At 38.3% G+C, this 23,549-nt stretch overlaps 1 long non-coding RNA gene across 1 annotated transcript; it reads left to right on the forward strand.

Moving 5' to 3' along the window:
* The first annotated feature begins 2,256 nt into the window (after nt 1–2,256).
* Nucleotides 2,257–5,582, forward strand: LOC131006638 (uncharacterized). Its single transcript, XR_009095661.1, has 3 exons — nt 2,257–2,572; nt 4,648–4,712; nt 5,299–5,582. It is a non-coding gene; the product is annotated as an uncharacterized LOC131006638 (long non-coding RNA).
* Nucleotides 5,583–23,549: the final 17,967 nt, after the last annotated feature.

Genomic DNA, 23,549 nt, shown 5'->3' on the forward strand with positions numbered 1-23,549 from the left:
GAAACCATCCCCACCAGCACCAGTCCAATCTCGCTCCAAAGCTTAACCTGCACATTTAGAAATATATGCAGGGCGTGAGTAACAATACTCAGTGGGCAAACGCCGGAAAAACATCAAAGGCGCTCTTAGAGCTATATGTTTGAAGCTTGCCATATCATCAGCAATACACAGAAATAAGTTTATCATAAAGGAAATCTGTGCATGCAGTTTTAAACATCATAACATCATAAAGAAATGACTGCAGTCAAAATATTCGTCATGTATGTACCACGTCTACAACATTATCATTATTATCGATACTGAGAAGTAGGCCTCCCTCTCAAGTACCGTGACTGGCCGACCCGAAGACGGCTCACAGTCACATCTGTGCACAAAATCCCGCTTGTGGCAGGACCGAATTCGTCTCATCAGTAGAGGGTGACATACAAACTTAACATCAAATTTTTGGCAAGTCAGACAGTTCATAAACATCATTTATCTCAAAACATCAAAACATCTTATAATCTCATCATCATTTAAACAGTTTAGAAAAGCTGTTAAACTGAATACTCAAAATAATGCCCACCTGGAGTCCTTCGCTTAAGCTCGGATAGGAACAGGGGACTTACTTCTTCGTCTTGCTCGGGTCTTCATGAGTCATCAACATCATCACGAAGGTTCATGTGATAAAACAACCTCAGTTAGATCTCAATACTGAAATCCAATCTCGTCTCAACAATAACTTCTCACTCAACGTCTATTTACTCAGTAAAACTAAATCCCTAGGCATACTCGACTTCTAAGGATTCTCACGTCTTACTCTCGACTTAACTCTCAACTCGGATCATACTCGAAGCAAAAGCACATCGGCATGCACAATCACATAAGCATGCAACTTCACATATAAACATATCACAAACAATCAATCATAAGTTTGACTCGGAGACCAGAGCAGAGAAATGTTCGGTGGTCAGGGTGGAAAAACTCAGCAGAACGGAGCTGAGCAGCTCGGCAGTACTGCGGAAAATACTCGCTAGGGCAGAGGAATCAACTTGCCAAGGCAGCGAAAACATGAACTCTCTGTCACCAGAGGAATGGTGAACGTCAGAGGAATCAATCATCAAAAGACTCGATCGTCAGAGGAATCAGACGTCAGAGGAATCGATCGTCAGAGGAGTCGAACTCAGAGGAATCGATCGTCAGAGGAATCGATCGTCAGAGGAGTCGAACTCAGAGGAATCGATCGTCAGAGAAATCGATCGTCAGAGGAATCGATCGTCAGAGGAATCGATCGTCAGAGGAATCGAACTCAGAGGACTCGAACTCAGAGGAATGAACTCGCTGGCAGAGCAGCGGGGAAATGAACTCTCTGGCATGCCAGCGGGGAAAGCGACTTCTCTGGCATGCCAGTAGGGAAACGACTTCTCTGGCATGCCAGTGGGGAAACGACTTCTCTGGCATGCCAGCGGGAAAACTCAAGGCAGAACAAAGCGACCAAGAGTAACTCTAAACTTCATCAACTTTTCATACTCAGAAATCATCAAACATCACATTAATCCTTTCATCTATTCATGCTCATCATCAAAACATCATTCAAGACATAACTTACAGATTTTTCCCTATTTCTTATATCAAACCAAATTTTGCAAAAACTCATGCTCAAGACTCAGTTTTGAAAAAAACACCTCTTAATCACTTCAAATCTTCACGTATAATATACATCTCATCACATATAACTCATTTCTCACCCCATTTTTAGAAAATAATCAGAAAGATTTTTGAAGGACATGAGCCCAAATTTTCGAAAATGGCGAATAAAGTGAAGGGGGAGTTTCTCATGCTTCAGTCATGTAATGCCCCGACTTTTTATTAAGGATTATAGACTTTTAATTATTGATTTAAGGATTTCTTATGGTAATTAGGGTTCAGCATCCATTAATAAAATACGGACTTATGTGATTTGATGATTACATATGTGATAATTTATTTTTATTTTTATTTCAACGGATGATGCACTCAAAATATATTTTGAGTCCATTAAGAGAATGATGGAGCTCAAAGATTTATTTTGAGTTTTCAAATCGGAAAAAAAAAATTATGTATTTATTTATTTTTACCGAGAAATTTAGGAATGATGAGTTATAAAAAAATTTTCCATCAACATTTTTCTCAAATTATTTTCCTATGATGTATTTATAAATTGAGAGAGTGCACCAATATTAGTGCTATTTATTCTAATTTTAATCACAAGAGTTTTATGCTCTAGCATTTTATTAATTGATGATTAGTCTTACATATATTTTTTTTCTTACACATGGGTTATTACTACACCACATTTTTATATTTACTTAATGTAACACCCCATTATCCTCCACTAATATTTTCTTTTCCCTACCACTAATCTTTTTCCCTACCACTACTCCTACCTCTCCACCACACTACTCCTTTTCCCCCACCACTACATTCTTTCTCTCACTCTCACAACTTTTCTCCCACCATTATCACACTCCATAGAAGCCTTTGAAGCCCCAAGAGAAGTAGCAAAGCAAGGGAGAGTGTGGGAAAACTATAGAGTGAAGGTTGTGCTTCGAGGGTGAGTTTTTCTTTGCTTTTTCTCAACTGAAAATGCTTTATGGCCATGGATTTTTACACATTTGTGTGCTATATTATGTGAGGATATGTTTTATGATTTTGGATGATTATTTTGGTAGAGTTTATTCGGTGAAAAACCGTGCATGAGGTAAGGCAGCGAATCTGCCATAAGCACACTGCTCGGCAGTGTTTTGCAAGGCGATTCCAGCCATCCAAACGGTTCCCAAAACTTCCCAAATTAATTGTGTATCATCTTTCATATGTTTTCTATACTTTGGTAAAATTTCAGAAGGTTTGGAGCTCTTATGATTTATTTATGAATTTGTAAACATCACTGCCCATCTGGAATATATTTTTGGTAAACAATCTTTCGGAGGCCATAAGTAAAGTTTCAATCGGTGAAAACCTTTGAAACTTGAATATGTCACTCTAGACTCCCGTATCTTTCTTTTGACATCGGTCTCACCATTTTTGAGTAAGGGAAACAACCGGTATAAATTCTTGAAATCTAGTTCTTATTCCTTGTACCATCCAGTAGATTTTACAAACCTACGACTTTGAGGTGGCAAAGGCCGACTTAAATCTTTGATTCTCAAGCCTATCTTTCTACTGAATATTCAATGACATGTTGGGAACTTACTTGTTCAGTTTTAGAATTTTTGGTGAAGCCTAAAGTGGTTTTTCTGATTTATGTTCTAAATCTGCCAAACTTGAACTCTTTTTGTGCACTGAACTTTAGACAGTCATATCTTCTAAACCATGAATGTTCTTGGAGTAAATCCAACTGTAGAGTGTTATGATCTCTCCCTAGTTTCCAGATTGACCCTTGGGGTTCCCAGTGGAGTTTTGTAAAGGGAGATATGAATTTTTAAAGAAAGCCCACTAACTTGGTTGTAATCTGGAAATCTGAAATTTTCAGATTTTTGCTTGTTAAATGCCCATCTTTGAGAGGGCATATCTTGCTCGTTTGAATTTTTTTTCATTCGATTCAAATTGGAGAATGATCCTTGAAATGTCTAGTTTCGAGAATGTCTTTTGGAGCCTCATTTGGAGATCCGAGGCAGATTTGATGTCTGTTGCAAAACAACCTCTTAAGAGCTCAAGTTGTTGAATTATTTTCTATGTATCAAAGTTTATTTTAAAGGATGTTTCATGAAAGATTTAGTATATGTGCGTAACGAGTTTGGGACTATTTATTTTAAATGAGGTCCGTTCTTTTATTTAAATTATGATGGACTTTTAATGAATATTTTTGGGATTAAACTCTTATTTCTTGATTTATATAAATTATTTTTTTAAGGACTTATAAATATGAATTTCGTAGGCCTACTGACCTACTGTGATCGACGGTTTTTCGATGTCTAATAGCTTTGAAAATTTTATAGCAAGTCCCTACATGAGTCTTGAGTACCCTGGTAAAATTTCAAGCCATTCCAAGTTCGTTTGATACTTCTTTAAAATGCAAAACCTAAACTGCACATTACTACCGAGAATTTCAGAGAACAGAGGAAAGAGTCATTCATTTCAGTAGCTTCCTGTGTGATCTAGATTTCCAAATTTTTATGGTATTAACCTTATTGTGTTAGCTAGATATCCACCAAAGTTGAGCCCATTTTGACAACGTTTACTATTTTTTAAAAATCCAAGTTTTCGATTGTTCAAAACTGCCGAACATGGTAGATCGTGGTAAAAACGTCATATCTCTCAAACCACTTGGAGTTTTCGACTCTACTTTTTTTTTTATATGAAACTAGACTCGAAGATCTTTCTTTCGGTATGAGTCTCGAGTCCAGGAGATGTCGGAGTCAGAACAGATTAAATTTTGAAGTTGAGTCAGTGTAAAAACAGAGCATGTTTTGATGATGTTTGATTATGATTCTTATGTGCCTTATGTGTTTGTGTTGCCTATGTGTTTGAATGAGATTAGACGAGGTATGATTGATTTTTGACTATCTTTAATGTAACGAATTATGGATGCTAGAACCCTAAAACATTAAAAGATACCCTAGGCACGTAGAATTAGACTTTGTCTTATGACAATTTCTTCACGAACTTATCGACTCTTCATCAATGAAGGTCCGGGCGACAGAAAGTGAAGCCGAAGAAGAAACGACTCCACGCCAGCTTTAAGAACAATTGAGGTGGGCATTATTTTATTATTACGTATATAGAGATCCCCTGCGTGACGTAGGCCTCATATGCGAATATATATGCATGATATGTTTTGACTATTTATTCAGTTCTTATGAAATGCTTATATGTTTAATGCCCTTTATGAAAATGAAAATGTTATGAAAATGAAATGTTTATGAAATGATTGACTGCCAAAATGTTTATGTTTTTATATGTATTCTATCTGTGTTGGTTCGCCAACTTTAAAGGAAATCCAATTGGGATCCTATGCTAGACAAAGGTCGCTAGCTAGGGTTAACGTGTACACTCATGGAGACCGCGAGTCGCTTGCGACCGGTCTTGGCGTCCGTGGTAAGGAGGCCTCCTTCCCGGCGCGTGACAGAAAGGACAGATATGGATCATATAGACTGAAAATGGGATGCGCATCCACCTTTATGAAAATGAATGAAATGTTTTAGTAAGCGCAGGTCATTCAAGAAAACCCCTGTGTGTTACTGTTGGCAGTTCAATTTATATATGTATGCATGTTGTATTTTCGGCTTATGTCACTGAGTATTTTTATACTCAGCCCTGCATGTATTTCTAAATGTGCAGGTTGAGCAGGCGATGAAATGGATCGGTGTTGAGCGGATTTCCCTTTTGATGTTTATGTAATGAAACCTTGAGTATGCATCTCCATATGCATAACTCACACGTTTTTTCGCTGCAAACACTCTGACTTATTTATCATTTCTACTTGAACTTATTACTACTTCATTTTAATTAACTTTCAGTTGGGGTCTAATCGTTATGGCAGACTCATTTGTGAATTACCCAAGTGGTTATATATATATACCACTAGTTTGTTATTAATGTTGGTTACTTAGTAAATCCCCTTTAATTTCCGTTTCTTATTGTTCACCCCAAGTCATAACCCCGGTTAACCCGTCATTGGGATAGTGGGCTGTGACAGAGTGGTATCAGAGCAATTCGTTTGCTCTGGCACTAGAAACCTTATTCTAAAAAGCCAAGTCTAGTTTGATTCACTAGACATACGTGGGTTAATACGACACCGCTCAACACTCCATTGCATCGTGCTCAATCAAGGAAAAAGGTAACTGCAGTTACAACGTTTTAAAGATGTTATTGTTCTAAACTGTTTCATGAAGATGTTTATGTAAAGAGCATGCTATGATGAAATGTTGAATGTTTTGCCTTTCATGGCATATCATTGCAGTTATGATGATATAATAAGAAGAATGATAGAGAATTGACACATGCTTTCCCCAGAAAACATAGATTGCTATAAGTTGCATAATCACGATTCTAAAAGAACATAGACTGCTGGATTAGTAGGATATCTCTACAATCTAGATTCTTGAAGTGATGATTTAGAAGAATGATAGAGAACTTAGAGCATTTCAGCTTCCACAAGAAAACAATGGTTCTTTTGAATTACAAAGAGGAATGAAAAGACATGTACGCGTTGAAGGAAAAGCATGGAATGATGATACAAGATGAATTCAAGGCAAACATTGCATCAATGGTTTAAGCATAAGTCTCTACGTTCGAATGTTTACACACGATGGAACATCGAATCGACTTATGTTACACGATAGATTATAAAAAGGGCGTGATTTGATTGTCTGCGGGTTATATATATATTTGTGACATACATGGGAAATGGGATCCGAGTCCACTAGAATAGAAGACCTTAAAATAAGTTTAGTTGTCTTAATGAAACTTATGTTTTGTTATGCATAGTATGTTCATAACCTTGTACATTTAAGAGTTTTACGTCTACTTACGTATAAGAAGACTCACACTTTCCCTTATCTATTAAAGAGGGTTACGTCCAGGCATATTCCGATAGTTAGGAAAGCTCCGCGTTTGATCCAGCAGAGACTACCCGGGCATATCGGGATTTTAGTATAGCTTTTGACGACGACATAAGAATTGTTATAGCTCAGTATACACGCCTTTGGACTGTTGCCCATGTCTTTGGGACTACAAGTTATATAAGAAAATATGGTTCGACTGTCTGTATGTAGACCTTGGGGAATAAGAGTCTAGTTCAATAGGACTAGAACCTTAAGTTTGAGCTTTAAGCTGCCACTACGAACTCAAGTTTCGTTATGTATAGTATGTCCACGACTTCTCAAGTTCGGGACAATGTTTCCCGTGTGACTGGGAAGTGATGATGTTGGACCTGGCCAGTCCACATGATCTAAATCTCAGTAGACGTCTTTTGGGTTGAAAACCTATATGTTTCAACTTTCGGTTGAAAAGCCAGACGGGTTCTTACTCGAGGTCATTTTGTTCGACCTTGTAGTTAATCATTTCATACCTCTGGTCATTCTTTTGAATCTCTTGAACAATTTCTACAACACCTTGCTTTGATGTTGTGTTGATTTTGAGCCTTGCAACTCGTGAGTTGTCATAGTAGATTCCCTTTATCGATAAGACTAAGAAGTATTAGTCTACTGACCTAGTATACCACCCAAACTATAGATTTGTATAGTTGTCTCTCATTGTGTTTAAATTAGTTGAGATTAGTCTTTGTCCTATGAATATTATCGACCACTCATTATGATAGAAATTCAGAATCCAAATTGAGACCGTAATATAGAGTTTGCGTACATGAACGACTTTCTGTGTTGCATTCCAATTGACTGAATTTGCAGATTTTGGTTGAAGGCCAAAAGAAAAGCGATGACTCAAGAAGAGCTGTCAGACTTGTCTTAGAAGATTTTCAGACGGGGGTATATGACAATTATATTTCTAATAGCCGTTATAAGAGGAAAGGAAAAGAAGTGTTTAATCCAAAGCAAAACAAGATGGGATATGACCAAGTATGACCATATTTTCTGCAGCATGTCCGTTAGGCCCCACAGTAGGTGGACATAGAAGAAAAGATGATAGACAAGTTTCACTCCGGCCTAAGGTACTCGACAATTATACTGAGTTTATGAACTCTGAATTGTTCAGCCAAGCTCTGGACGCCGAGGTAGTAGGCCCGAGATTTGCTCGACCCAAACTCAACTCAGGAAGCAAATGATCAAGGACGAAGGCAAGACTACTATGATAGTCGAAATGGCAAGAGGCCTTGGTAGGAAACATAGTGCCCAAAGGCAAGGACAAGGACATCAAACAAACATAGGACCTGCTAAGGATAAGTAGGGCCAGCCTGGGGTACCTCCATGGCCGAAGTTTTCCAAGTCATATTATGATATATGTTTGGATGATAGTAATACATGTTTTAAATATGGTCAGAAGGGCCATTTTGCTAAAGATTTCCAAGCGAGGCCACAAGGAGGGATGTGAAGATCGAATCAACCGGGTCAAGCACAACCATTTAGGGTCATTGTAGGCCAACAACTACTCTATCCACCACAACCCCCTTAAGTTAGAACCTATGCCCCGCACAAGAATAAATAAGGAAGCAAACAAGGAAACCTAATAAGTATGGGCACGCTACTCAACACACCTGTTATACTTCTGTTCGATACGGGTGCCTCGCATTCTTTCTCTGCAAGTGCATGTGCAAATACCCTAAAACTCATACCTGAAAAGGGCTAATCTGGACATGAGAAATTCTTTACCCATAGGAGGGGCGACGATAGAAACACATGCTTACTCAAACCAAGAGGTAAACATAGGATCATTTAAGGTCATAGTAAACAACTTGCAGTTTATACAATATAGGACATTGATATAATCCTAGGGATTGACTGGTTAGCTAAGAACTACGCCACAGTTTTATGCAAGGAGCGGAAGATTGCTTTTAACTTTTCGGGGATGGATGCTTTGAGATAAACCTGGGGAACAGGATACCAATTATTTCAGCCTTACAAGCGAGGAAGATGATGAACAAGATAGACTGCCAAGCTTTCCTGGTATACCTGATCGGAGGAGTTGAGACCAAAGGGATAATTGAAGACGTAGAGATTGTACGGGAATTCTGAGATATTTTTCAGAAAATTTACCAGGGCTGCCACTCGATAGACAAGTAGAATTTACCATCGATTTTGAACCAGGATCAGCACCGGTATCCAAGGCACCTTATAGGATGGCTCCAAGGGAATTGGAGGAGCTAAAGATCCAATTACAGGAATTGTTGGACCTAGGTTTTATCAAACCTAGTGTATCCCATGGAAAGCGCCTGTGTTATTTGTCAAGAAGAAGGAAGGCACCTTGAGGATTATTTATTCGACCAACTCAAAGGCGTGAGTGTAATCTTTAAGATCGATTTGAAGTTTGGGTATCATCAGTTAAAAGTTAGACATGAAGATATACCCAAAACGGCTTTCCGAATAAGATATGATCACTACGAATTCGTAGTTGTGCCGTTCGGATTAATAAACGCGCCAGTGGTGTTCATGGACCTCATGAACAGAGCATTCTATCCTTACTTGGATAAGTCCATCTTGGTATTCAAAGACGATATCCTTATCTACTCCAAGATTAAGAAGAATATAAGAAACATTGAGAATCGCATTGCAAACACTAAGGGGTGAATGTCTTTATATCAAATTCACTAAATGTGAGATTTGGCTTAAGGTCAGAAGGTATCAAGGTTGAAGCAGTACAAGGATGGAGGTCACCAACAACTCCAAATGAGATAAGAAGTTTCTTAGGATTAGCTGGCTACTATCGAAGATTCATTGAAGGATTTTCAAAAATAGCAAGACCAATGACGCAGTTACTTGGGAAAGGAATCAAGTATACTTGGACTGATGAGTGCGAGAGAAGTTTTCAGCAGCTCAAGGACATGTTAGCTACTACACCAGTGCTAGCAGTTCCAGAACCAGACAGGGAATATGTGATCTACACGGATGCGTCGAAAAATGGACTAGGTTGTGTGTTAATGCAAGAGGGAAAGGTGATAGCATATGCATCGCGACAACTTAGACCACATGAACTGAATTATCCAACCCATGATTTAGAATTAGCTGCAGTAGTGCATGCACTGAAAATATGGAGACATCACCTATACGGAGTTAGGTGTGAGATATTCACCGATCATAAAAGCTTGAAATATTTTTTTCAAGCAAAGGGATCTGAACATGAGACAAAGAATATGGCTCGAACTAGTAAAGGATTATGATTGTGGTATTAACTACCACCCAGGCAAGGCCAATGTAGTAGCCGATGCATTGAGTCCTAAAGTCTCGTCTAAGTTAGGATACTTTCTCACGAGGGAAGATGAACTCATTAAAAACTTTGACAAGATGAGGATAGAAGTGATTAAACCACCTAATACAATAGCGAGTGTTATTGCGACAATACCCAGTTTGAGAAAAATGGTGGTAGAAGCAAAAAGGAAGGACGAAAAGATGGAGAAGCTACGAGGAAGAATAAGGATAAGAAGTTTCAAGAATTACAACGACGAATCAGATAATACTATCTTCTTTGAAGGGAAGATATGCATGTCCATGACAATGAACTTAAGAATAAGATAAAGCCATGGCACCCATATACTATCACCAGGAAGTACTAAGATGTATTAAGATCTAGAAAAATTCTAGTTAGGATGAATGAAACGAGATGTAACCTCATTTGTTGAAATATGTCTTGCGTGCTAGCAAGTGAAGGTTTTACAACATATCACATTGTTACTTTGAGTCTTCGAGCTCATAAAGTCAAGCTTAATGTCGTGTTTGGGACAAACTGAGCCCTTAACGAACCAATGAATTTCGTTGTCGAGATGGATTTTTTTCGAATCCATCATACTTAAGCAAAGGTTGTCACGAAAGGGGGCAGTCAATGCCCACATGACTCGAGATTCCTTCGATGAATGAATAAAAGTTTATAACGGCGTTTTAGGCTGACTGCCTACATGCTCGAAATGGTTGGTCTCCTTACAAACTGTTTAAGTTGCCTTAAGAATGCTCTAGAGATATTAGTCATTATAGTTCCGCTTAAACGACATAGAAATTATTAATAAGGTATGTTGAGGACGACCGAGCTAAACCGGGGTGAAAGCTGAGAACATGTTTTTGCCACTCATTGTGAGACATATAATACCAGTTATCAATCGACTATCGATAGATTGGCAAATGAGGCGTTATACCTGAGGAAATATAGATCACCACTTTGTTGGGATGAAATGGCGAGATGATTGAGATCGTCCGTCAAATCAGAAAAAGGAATCAAGGAGGCCCAGGATAGACAGAAGTCATATGCTGACAAGCGCCGAAAGGACCTATAGTTTGAGGATGTAAAGAAAATTTTTCTGAAGGTTTCTCCATCAAGAGGAATCGTTAGATTCGGTGTAAAGGGTAAACCTAAACCCCGTTTTATAGGCTCATACGAGATTGTAGAAAGGATAGACCCAATAACTTACTGGTTGGCGTTAGCGCTAAGCTTTGAGAATGTGCGTAATGTATCCCATGTGTCGCAAATAGAGAAGTATGTTTACGATTCAAAGCATATGATCCATAAGAACAACATTATTATTAGTCAATATTTGAGTTACGAAGGAAGATCCAAATCTATCTTAGATCGGGAAGTTCAGGTACTAAGGACTAAGTCAATACCGATAGTAAGGGACCTATGAATATATCATGGTCAATAATAGACTACCGTCTAACAGGAAAGTGAAGTACTCAGAGTTATTTTCTGAGGTACAAATTTCGGGACGAAATTTATGTTAAGGGGGATAGTATGTAATGCCCCGACTTTTTATTAAGGATTATAGACTTTTAATTATTGATTTAAGGATTTCTTGTGGTAATTAGGGTTCAGCATCCATTAATAAAATACGGACTTATGTGATTTGATGATTACATATGTGATAATTTATTTTTATTTTTATTTCAACGGATGATGCACTCAAAATATATTTTGAGTCCATTAAGAGAATGATGGAGCTCAAAGATTTATTTTGAGTTTTCAAATCGGAAAAAAAAAAAATTATGTATTTATTTATTTTTACCGAGAAATTTAGGAATGATGAGTTATAAAAAAATTTTCCATCAACATTTTTCTCAAATTATTTTCCTATGATGTATTTATAAATTGAGAGAGTGCACTAATATTAGTGCTATTTATTCTAATTTTAATCACAAGAGTTTTATGCTCTAGCATTTTATTAATTGATGATTAGTCTTACATATATTTTTTTTCTTACACATGGGTTATTACTACACCACATTTTTATATTTACTTAATGTAACACCCCATTATCCTCCACTAATATTTTCTTTTCCCTACCACTAATCTTTTTCCCTACCACTACTCCTACCTCTCCACCACACTACTCCTTTTCCCCCACCACTACATTCTTTCTCTCACTCTCACAACTTTTCTCCCACCATTATCACACTCCATAGAAGCCTTTGAAGCCCCAAGAGAAGTAGCAAAGCAAGGGAGAGTGTGGGAAAACTATAGAGTGAAGGTTGTGCTTCGAGGGTGAGTTTTTCTTTGCTTTTTCTCAACTGAAAATGCTTTATGGCCATGGATTTTTACACATTTGTGTGCTATATTATGTGAGGATATGTTTTATGATTTTGGATGATTATTTTGGTAGAGTTTATTCGGTGAAAAACCGTGCATGAGGTAAGGCAGCGAATCTGCCATAAGCACACTGCTCGGCAGTGTTTTGCAAGGCGATTCCAGCCATCCAAACGGTTCCCAAAAATTCCCAAATTAATTGTGTATCATCTTTCATATGTTTTCTATACTTTGGTAAAATTTCAGAAGGTTTGGAGCTCTTATGATTTATTTATGAATTTGTAAACATCACTGCCCATCTGGAATATATTTTTGGTAAACAATCTTTCGGAGGCCATAAGTAAAGTTTCAATCGGTGAAAACCTTTGAAACTTGAATATGTCACTCTAGACTCCCGTATCTTTCTTTTGACATCGGTCTCACCATTTTTGAGTAAGGGAAACAACCGGTATAAATTCTTGAAATCTAGTTCTTATTCCTTGTACCATCCAGTAGATTTTACAAACCTACGACTTTGAGGTGGCAAAGGCCGACTTAAATCTTTGATTCTCAAGCCTATCTTTCTACTGAATATTCAATGACATGTTGGGAACTTACTTGTTCAGTTTTAGAATTTTTGGTGAAGCCTAAAGTGGTGTTTCTGATTTATGTTCTAAATCTGCCAAACTTGAACTCTTTTTGTGCACTGAAATTTAGACAGTCATATCTTCTAAACCATGAATGTTCTTGGAGTAAATCCAACTGTAGAGTGTTATGATCTCTCCCTAGTTTCCAGATTGACCCTTGGGGTTCCCAGTGGAGTTTTGTAAAGGGAGATATGAATTTTTAAAGAAAGCCCACTGACTTGGTTGTAATCTGGAAATCTGAAATTTTCAGATTTTTGCTTGTTAAATGCCCATCTTTGAGAGGGCATATCTTGCTCGTTTGAATTTTTTTTCATTCGATTCAAATTGGAGAATGATCCTTGAAATGTCTAGTTTCCAGAATGTCTTTTGGAGCCTCATTTGGAGATCCGAGGCAGATTTGATGTCTGTTGCAAAACAACCTCTTAAGAGCTCAAGTTGTTGAATTATTTTCTATGTATCAAAGTTTATTTTAAAGGATGTTTCATGAAAGATTTAGTATATGTGCGTAACGAGTTTGGGACTATTTATTTTAAATGAGGTCCGTTCTTTTATTTAAATTATGATGGACTTTTAATGAATATTTTTGGGATTAAACTCTTATTTCTTGATTTATATAAATTATTTTTTTAAGGACTTATAAATATGAATTTCGTAGGCCTACTGACCTACTGTGATCGACGGTTTGTCGATGTCTAATAGCTTTGAAAATTTTATAGCAAGTCCCTACATGAGTCTTGAGTACCCTGGTAAAATTTCAAGCCATTCCAAGTTCGTTTGATACTTCTTTAAAATGCAAAACCTAAACTGCACATTACTACCGAGAATTTCAGAGAGCAGAGGAAAGAGTCATTCATTTCAGTAGCTTCCTGTGTGATCTAGATTTCCAAATTTTTATGGTATTAACCTTATTGTGTTAGCTAGATATCCACCAAAGTTGAGCCCATTTTGACAACGTTTACTATTTTTCAAAAATCCAAGTTTTCGATTGTTCAAAACTGCCGAACATGGTAGATCGTGGTAAAAACGTCATATCTCTCAAACCACTTGGAGTTTTCGACTCTACTTTTTTTTTTATATGAAACTAGACTCGAAGATCTTTCTTTCGGTATGAGTCTCGAGTCCAGGAGATGTCGGAGTCAGAACAGATTAAATTTTGAAGTTGAGTCAGTGTAAAAACAGAGCATGTTTTGATGATGTTTGATTATGATTCTTATGTGCCTTATGTGTTTGTGTTGCCTATGTGTTTGAATGAGATTAGACGAGGTATGATTGATTTTTGACTATCTTTAATGTAACGAATTATGGATGCTAGAACCCTAAAACATTAAAAGATACCCTAGGCACGTAGAATTAGACTTTGTCTTATGACAATTTCTTCACGAACTTATCGACTCTTCATCAATGAAGGTCCGGGCGACAGAAAGTGAAGCCGAAGAAGAAACGACTCCACGCCGGCTTTAAGAACAATTGAGGTGGGCATTATTTTATTATTACGTATATAGAGATCCCCTGCGTGACGTAGGCCTCATATGCGAATATATATGCATGATATGTTTTGACTATTTATTCAGTTCTTATGAAATGCTTATATGTTTAATGCCCTTTATGAAAATGAAAATGTTATGAAAATGAAATGTTTATGAAATGAATGACTGCCAAAATGTTTATGTTTTTATATGTATTCTATCTGTGTTGGTTCGCCAACTTTAAAGGAAATCCAATTGGGATCCTATGCTAGACAAAGGTCGCTAGCTAGGGTTAACGTGTACACTCATGGAGACCGCGAGTCGCTTGCGACCGGTCTTGGCGTCCGTGGTAAGGAGGCCTCCTTCCCGGCGCGTGACAGAAAGGACAGATATGGATCATATAGACTGAAAATGGGATGCGCATCCACCTTTATGAAAATGAATGAAATGTTTTAGTAAGCGCAGGTCATTCAAGAAAACCCCTGTGTGTTACTGTTGGCAGTTCAATTTATATATGTATGCATGTTGTATTTTCGGCTTATGTCACTGAGTATTTTTATACTCAGCCCTGCATGTATTTCTAAATGTGCAGGTTGAGCAGGCGATGAAATGGATCGGTGTTGAGCGGATTTCCCTTTTGATGTTTATGTAATGAAACATTGAGTATGCATCTCCATATGCATAACTCACACGTTTTTTCGCTGCAAACACTCTGACTTATTTATCATTTCTACTTGAACTTATTACTACTTCATTTTAATTAACTTTCAGTTGGGGTCTAATCGTTATGGCAGACTCATTTGTGAATTACCCAAGTGGTTATATATATATACCACTAGTTTGTTATTAATGTTGGTTACTTAGTAAATCCCCTTTAATTTCCGTTTCTTATTGTTCACCCCAAGTCATAACCCCGGTTAACCCGTCATTGGGATAGTGGGCTGTGACAAGTCATCCTTCTAAACACATATATCACATAAAAAGTCTAGATCCCAAAGGATTCAAACACTTACTCAGGTAGTTTCAAGAAAAGGAAAGCTTCGGTCTCTATTCTTCAAGCATCAAACTCCACTAAACTTCTTGATTTATGAGTAGTAAGTGTTTATGGACTAGATTTAGTGGAGGATTTCACTATGGTTACGTCTGTGTAAACTCGAGCTTGTTCTCCCATGGAGGAGAGAAGAAATGCCTTGAGGGAGGGAGAAGAAGTTGAAAGGCCGAAATGAGAGAAATGACGGAGAGAGAGAGATGCTTCGGTTTTATCAAGATCCTTATCCCATAAGATAAGTAGCATTTAATGCTCAATAGTAGTTTGTCTCCTCCCTTAGCAGCAAGCCTAAATCGGCTAATTACCCACATGTGAGAAGGGATTAAAATAATGGGTGTGAGTGTAGGAACGTGTGGTGGAAAATAAATCATGTACGCTAATTTTCGAGAATCAGACTGACTCAAAAAAATATTAGTGCGCACATATCAGATAAATCACATAACGTCAAATAAATAACTCACACCGTTATCACATTAAAAACGGATCATCACTCATCATCACTCTAACTTAATCCTCTTTATAGTGATTCACAATCACTACCTCGACTCTATATCTCGTCTTTCATCTTAACATCAAAATCAAATTACCATCTCCATCTCAACTCGCACATCATTCTCAGTTCTATCAACATCTCTATTTTACTCGTCTCGCCATTCATCGGCAACTTCCTTGACTCTATGTCAAACTCATTATTCCTATTTTCTTTATAGGACTGTCAACCTCTGATATCTCGGTATCCGGAAATTCTATTCCCGGTATTCGGAAATAAATAAAATCCCGACTCAAATTAATCGGCATCTATAACTCGACTCGTTTCTCTAATCTCTTCACTCTAACTCCATCATGAGTTTGCCCACTCATAACTCATAATCTTCACATCTCGACATCTCAGTATTCTCAGTAGTGTTAAAACACTATCTCTTATCATAAGGAAAGGTACGGGGTGTTACACTATCTCAGCCTATGCTCTCCCTTCGGTACTCAAGTGCACACAGCCGAGCTCTTCCTATAAATTCACTCTTCAATCCTTGAGCCACCCCTTCTCCTTTCAACACTTAGAGTTTCAGCAGCAACAGCGAGGAGTTTCATCTCTCTCGACGCCTTGCACGAAGGGGAGTAGAGCGAGATTCTTGCTACCGCCTTGAACAAGTTTACACCTCGACGCTCGAAAAAGCGAGAGAGAAGCCATCGTTCTTTACCCAACCAAAGCACGCGAGATACCAAGGTAACCTTCGACCTTTGTTGCTACTCCAATCGGCATGCATCACACTCACAGGGATCATGTTTTATGGGCTGTAACTGAATGAACAAAAAGCCTGTTAAGTCACGTTTTAGTGGAACCTACGACTTGAACCTTGATGAACAACGAGAACTTTAGCTTTAAAACGTAGACGAACATGAATAATCACAGCATGCTCACATAGGTAGATATTAAGGTCTGTGTACGAGTGAGAATCGAGACGAGATAAGGACGGAGGTGTCTGGTTTTGAAAACTGGAGTCCCCGTCGCTCTTCCCAGACCAGCGAGGACAAGTCCAGAGGGGACAAGTCCAGCAGGGACGAGTCCAGCGAGGACAAGTCCAGAGGGGACAAGTCCAGCGGGGACGAGTCCAGCGAGGACAAGTCCAGAGGGGATGAGTCCAGCGAGGACAAGTCCAGCGGGGACGAGTCCAGCGAGGACAAGTCCAGAGGGGACGAGTCCAGCGAGGACAAGTCCAGCGAGGACAATTCCAGCGGGGACGAGTCCAGTGGGGCCGAGGCCAGAGGGGACGAGGCTAGCGGAGCCGAGTCGTCCAGTCCAGAGGAATCGCCTCGCCAGAGGAATCGCCAGAGAAATCGCCTCGCCAGAGAAATCGCTTCGCCAGAGGAATGGCCAGAGCAATCACCTCGCCAGAGGAATGGCCAGAGGAATCACCTCGCCAGAGGAATGGCCAGAGGAATCACTTTCACCAAGAGGAATCGTTCCGCCCAGAGGAATCACTTCGCCACAAAGCTAACTCAGCCAGAGCTGACTTAGAGGCCAGAGCTGACCTCTAGGGCAGAGAGCGAAGAAGAGACCGAGAGAGAGAGAGAGAGGAGAACACCCCATGAGAACGAATCAAGGTAGTTAATCACTTGACTTCATGGGACGGGACCTAGTTGGGTTAATTGGTTTATTAACGGAATATGAATCATGCATATTCATATTACGCATTCTCATTTATTTGAGAATTTTCATCGAGCTAAGGTTTGACCTTATGTTCTCGTTTTAAAGGTTAAAGCGCAAGAGTAAGAGCTAGTCAAGGAGTTATTGAACTGAAGCAAAGCTTTGCTATCAGGTGGGCATTACTTTCATATATATCAAATGAGTTTAAATGTTACGTTCAAGCAAGTTATTTCATGACAAAATCTTTGAATGAAAGTTATTTCAAGTATTGTCTTGCCAAAAAAATGTTTCAGTTTTAGTATGATATCTATCTGCTTTGGCTTTGCCAATGATGTAATCGAATTCGGGTCTTGAGCAGTTGATAGCTATCCTGCCTTGACTAGAGTACACGAGGGACCGTGAGTCATCTACCGGGTTGGCCGGTCAAGTGTCCGTGAGAGGTGGCCACCTTTCCGGCACATAGTTCCAGATATGATAGATGATGAGAGAACTTAGTCTGCGCAGACGAGCTTTAAGTATCACAAAAGAATTTAGTAAGCTTGGGCCTATTTCACGAAAACTCCCTTGTTGTACTGTTCATGATGGCATGACAATTTACAGTTTTATGAAGCATGTATTTTATATTTAGGCATACGTGCCCACTGAGTACTCTTGTACTCAGCCCTGCATATATTTCTAAATGTGCAGGTTGAGCAGTGGCTGATGAAGATGAAGTGACGAGTGGAGCTTTTGTCATAAGTTTATTAAATGAACTCTTGGGTACATGTCTCCATACATGTAGTTCAGATATTGTTAATCCGCTGCGTACTCTCGAGTATTATGTCTTATAAGTCAAGTCGGATTCATCCGAGTGTACAAGTTATCCGAGTCCTTATGTTTAAACAACAATTATTTATAAATGTCCCCTTCACCGTCAATGATTAAGTTCGATCCTTCACTATATTATTAACATTGAGTTGATTACGATCCTTCATTAATTATTCACGCCCCTTTCTATCCCCGCTTCTAATCTCCCTCCCTTCGTCACGGTTTCCCCGGCTTAGTTATCCTTAATTAGGTCCAGTCGTGACAGAGTGGTATCAGAGCAGTTCGTTTGCTCTGAACCCAAGAGTTATCTATTAGCCTTAGTTTGGATATTAATATAAAAGTGTCAGTCGACAAAAGCTCAGCACTTCATCACATCGTCACGCTCAACAAGAAAGAAAGAGGTAATGATTTTCAAACGTTGAAAAGTTCACGTTTCATGCGAATGTACCGATGCTTACACTCAGGTTTTATGCTTTTTGATTGATTTGATATCTCAATGAACTTAGATGCGTTAAGAATGCATGATCGCTGTTACGAGAAGAACAGTAGAAGCTAAAAACTCAGTTATCTTTCACTATAGCCATAGAGAAGAGCCAAGAAAGAGGAAGAAAATCAAATGTCACTTGAAGAGACACGATAATCCAATGAGGAGATATGCAATGAGATGAAAAGAAGAGTGTCACACACGAGTAAGTGACACGGGCATAGTTCCTTATTCGGGCTGTTCACACGTGACAGAATACCGAACCAACTATTGCCTTACCCGACCAGAACTTAGTTGAGACATTGCTCATAACGATGAGAGTGACTTATGCAATTAGCTAGCGGTTGTGTGATGAGCTAATACTCATTTCTAACCTTCGGTTATCACCAACTACGGCATGAAGAGAACCTTCATGATTTATGTTCGAATTTCAGAGCTAGGCTCGCGTGGGGTTATAACGCTTTGTATATGATTCTTTAATATTGCGATTAGAACTATTAGCTCACAGTTTTAGATATTCAGAAGCTTTTTATTAGAGTTACCTATTACATTACACGTGAGCTTGATTTAGAACCCATGTTGACTACGATCACCTACTACGAATCGAAGGATGAGATACGACGGGAATGAGTTCCCGAAGATGGTTAAGTATACATACCTTAGCCTATCAGAGACATCGCCCTTGTTAGAACATCTTGGATTAGACATTCAGCTTAGTAAGAAGAATGAAAGTGTTGACTAAGATCATTACATGACTTAGTACTATGTGTGGTGATACATACATTGTAATGATGCTCAGAGAAGCAAAATCCTCTTCCTTATGGAAGGTATGATGATTAAGAAGGTTTTTAGCAAAGGCATGGGAGAGTGCTTCAAATTACATGGTTGCATCCAAGCGCTATATGAATGAACGCTAAGTACTAGAAGTACCATACCATGAACATTTAGAAGAAGATTGTTGAGTAAGTTTGAGTATGGTCGACATATCTTGTTTTGCTACTAGAAGCTTTTAAGAAAAGATGTTGATTTTAGATGTTAAGAAGAAAGTAGAGACTTTTTACCAAAAGAACTTTTTGCAGCCAATGATCAAGACCAACTGTCGCAGCCCGATATAGCCAGTGATAGCGTATACCAAGTATCGTACGACTAATAAAAATAATCATGAAAGAAATAGAATTTACATCTTGCTTTAGCGGAAGCATTTGCAACTATACTCTTTTTCAAGAAAGACTTTAAGACTAAAATAAATTGCTTGCTTGGTAAAACATAATTAAAGACTTAGCAGGGGTTTTGAAAGTATTTTCCCTTAGGGGATATTACAGACCAGCAATATAAATAAGAGGTTCATCAGAGTTGTGCAGCGATGCATTACTATATGTGTGAAGACATATAGCAGGGAGTATAATATCTTATAGAGTCAAAGCAATAAGATAAGCATGAGACATAGAAAGACACTGTCAACTGACAATTCCAACAGCCTTCACCCATCCTCGCGCCAAGCCAGACCTGCACATTTAGAAATATATGCAGGGCTGAGTACCAAAAAGCACTCAGTGGACACATGCCGGAAATAAATTTAAATCTTGCTCTTAGAGCTATATGTCAATCTTGCCCTTTTCAATGCATCAACAGGATTTAGCTGAGATTAAAAATACCTGTTCACGTTTTTCTGTCATAAACTCATTTGCATCATCATAATAATTAGTCTGCAGACATTATATTCACGGTATGTGCCAACTATGAGAACTCATATACATATATATACTAGGTGAAGAGAAGGAGGCCTCCTTCAAATCACCGTGACCGGCCGACTAGAGACGGCTCACGATCACCTCTGCGCACAAAACCTTTACTGTCATCTAGATCAGTCAAAGGCCGATATCTTGCATCATGATCATAATCATGTCTTTCATAGAGGCAACATACCATATCTCATTCTCATCAATAATATATATATGGCAAGATGACAATTTTCATAATATGCATCAATAATGCTTCAACATGCTTCATTTTCATAGTACTCATCAATAATGCTTCATCATGCTTTATTTTCATAAGAATTTGCATTTGAACTCATTATCATGGTAGCTAGCCATAATAGAGTTAGAATAAAGCCCACCTGTCTCAGGAGTCGATGACGTAACGCTCGGGTCGTACTAACGCCGGCCGTCACTCGAACCTTTAGTGGCGCACGTGTTTAGATTGCCATGTGACAAAATAAACTCTAGTTAGAATCTCATCTAACTCATATCTCATACTTAAGCTTAAACTTTCATCATGTGCTTAATCTCATCTTATAACTTCTCCACTATTTACCCAACTGGACTTCCCAATATAATCGGATATCTTATCCAATTAAAGGACTCTCAATCCTAGGCAAATAGCATTCAAAAATCACTTAATCATACATGCTTCAAAATAATCACTTATTTCACATAATATGCATATAACTTATCTTAATAATCAAATGACTTAAAAGTCATTATATGAACTTGAAATCTTTGTCCTTGTAGGGAAAATCTCAAATATTCATATAAGCCTTGAAAAAAATATTTATAAAACTTTCTAGTAGCATTTTCATGCCATATCATGGTGTATAATTCCACCAAAACCCTTTAAAAATTTCTTAACACAAAATCAAAGTAAAATTTTCGGACCTTCCAGTTTACCATTCTGTTCTGTCTCGACTTTAACGAATAAACCGCTTTAACTCAGGAATCTCCTGGATTCGAGACTTATACCGATGAAAACCTCTTTGAGTCTAGTTTCGTTTAAAAAAAAGTAGACTGAAAAACTCCAAGTGGTTTAAGAGATATGGGTGTTTTCCCACAGTCTCCCAGATTCGGCAGTTTGGCACGACTGGAAGCTAGGATTTTTAAAAATTAGTAACCGTTGTCCAAATGCTTTGAAATTTTACATGAGTCTGTATAACACTTGTATCTTTCTACCATAAAAATTTGGGAGGCTGAATATGTTTGAAAGTTACTGAAAAGTGTGACTCCACAGACTGCCCTTCAAAATTTCCGGTGGAAATGCGCAGTAAACGTTTTGTATTTTAAAAAGGTAGTAAACCAAGTCCAAATGACTTGAAATTTTACCAGTGCTTACAAGACTCATATATGTACACACCATAAAATTGTGAAGATTTTTGGACGAGGGAAACCTCGTCGACTCATCAGTCCAGAACGTAAGAAAATCCCCGAAATGGTCGAATTTACAACATATACACATATCCTCATAGATTCATGCTTTCACTATCATTCTCATGCATTTTCTTACTAAGAACTTATCATGCTTCACTAATCATAACATATACCCCTTTCAAGGGTTCTCAAGAAACATATCTCTTCCTCTCATGTATCTAACATGGAGAGGTGTATGAGCACAAGAAGGTAGTGGAAAGTTGAAAGAATTCATCATGCTCTCTTTTATCACATTTCGAAAATCACTAGAGTGGAGAGGGAACTATCATGCTTCTAAATACTTCAATATACATGCTTATATATCAAGGAAAATATATATATATAACATGAGAGGAGAATTGAGGTTGCTACCCACAAGATTAATGGAGGTGGAGTAGGGGATGATGTGAAATCCTCTTGGAGCTTGTGCTTAAGATTGATACACCCTTGATGGCTTTAGTGTGTAGCTAGAACACTTTTGGCTTCCTTAATCCTTTCCAAAAATGGTGAAACAAGAAAGAAAAAGTGAGGTGGAGTGAGAGGGGAGGGGGCTGCCGAAGGGGGTAGAAAAGGAGAGAGAGCTTGCTTGCCTTTATGAGAAGTGATGGTGTGATCTTGCTATTAATGCATATCTTGTTAGTAAATGAAGAAGTGATGGTGAGGATGTCATAAAGTGAGGGGAATAGGGAGTGAGAAGAGAGAAGAAGAGAAGAGAGAAGAAGAGAAGAGAGAAGAGGGAGGGCCGAGAGAGAGAGAGATCGAGTAAAGGTGGGGGGGAAGACTTGCATGTGCTTGTGTGATCTTCTTTTAATACACTATCTTGTAGTCAAAGATGGAGTAATGGTGGAGTATGTCATCCTATGAAGTGAATAGAGAAGGAGAAGAGAGGAGGAGGGAGGAGAGAGGAGAGAGATATGAGAGAGATATGAGAGAGAGGTGTGAGAGCTTAAAGTTTGGGATTGTGTTTGCTAACTAGGTTAGCCTTTTAGGTTAGGGTTTAATGTTGCATGTGTGCAACATTTATGGGGGAGAATGAAGTAATGAGGGAGAGAGAGAGAAGGGGGTGCGTGAGGGGAGAGAGAGACCGAGAGTGAGAGAGATTGAGGGAGAAAGAGAGAGATTGAGAGAGAGTCGAGAGTGAGAGAGATTGAGGGAGATTGAGAGAGAGTCGAGAGTGAGAGAGATTGAGAGAGATTGAGAGAGAGTCGAGAGTGAGAGAGATAGAGAGAGATTGAGAGAGATTGAGAGAGAGTCGAGAGTGAGAGAGATAGAGATATAGAAAAATGCATACACATATGCTTGACTACTTTACATCACTAATTTAGTGTGTAGGGATATATCCCACGGAAATATATTTATTTCCGTGTGGGAAAAACTTATCTCAATTATGATATATCTAATATCATAATAACAATGCATCAAAAAAGATCATATGTGAATATTCTACCACGTAAAATATTAATATCACATAGATATCTCAATTAAAATATAGGGCGAAGATAGGCTTCTCTATAATAGGATTTATAAGGCCCGAGAAAATAATCTTGCCGCCTATTAACTCCCAAAAATCTTATCTTATTTATTCGCCCATGTGCATTATTCCTCTAGCTATTATTTAATAACTCAAATTAAATACGAGCTAGGGCATAAAA

Source organism: Salvia miltiorrhiza, chromosome 1 (genome assembly GCF_028751815.1).
Source record: "Salvia miltiorrhiza cultivar Shanhuang (shh) chromosome 1, IMPLAD_Smil_shh, whole genome shotgun sequence".
Lineage (NCBI taxonomy): Eukaryota > Viridiplantae > Streptophyta > Magnoliopsida > Lamiales > Lamiaceae > Salvia > Salvia miltiorrhiza.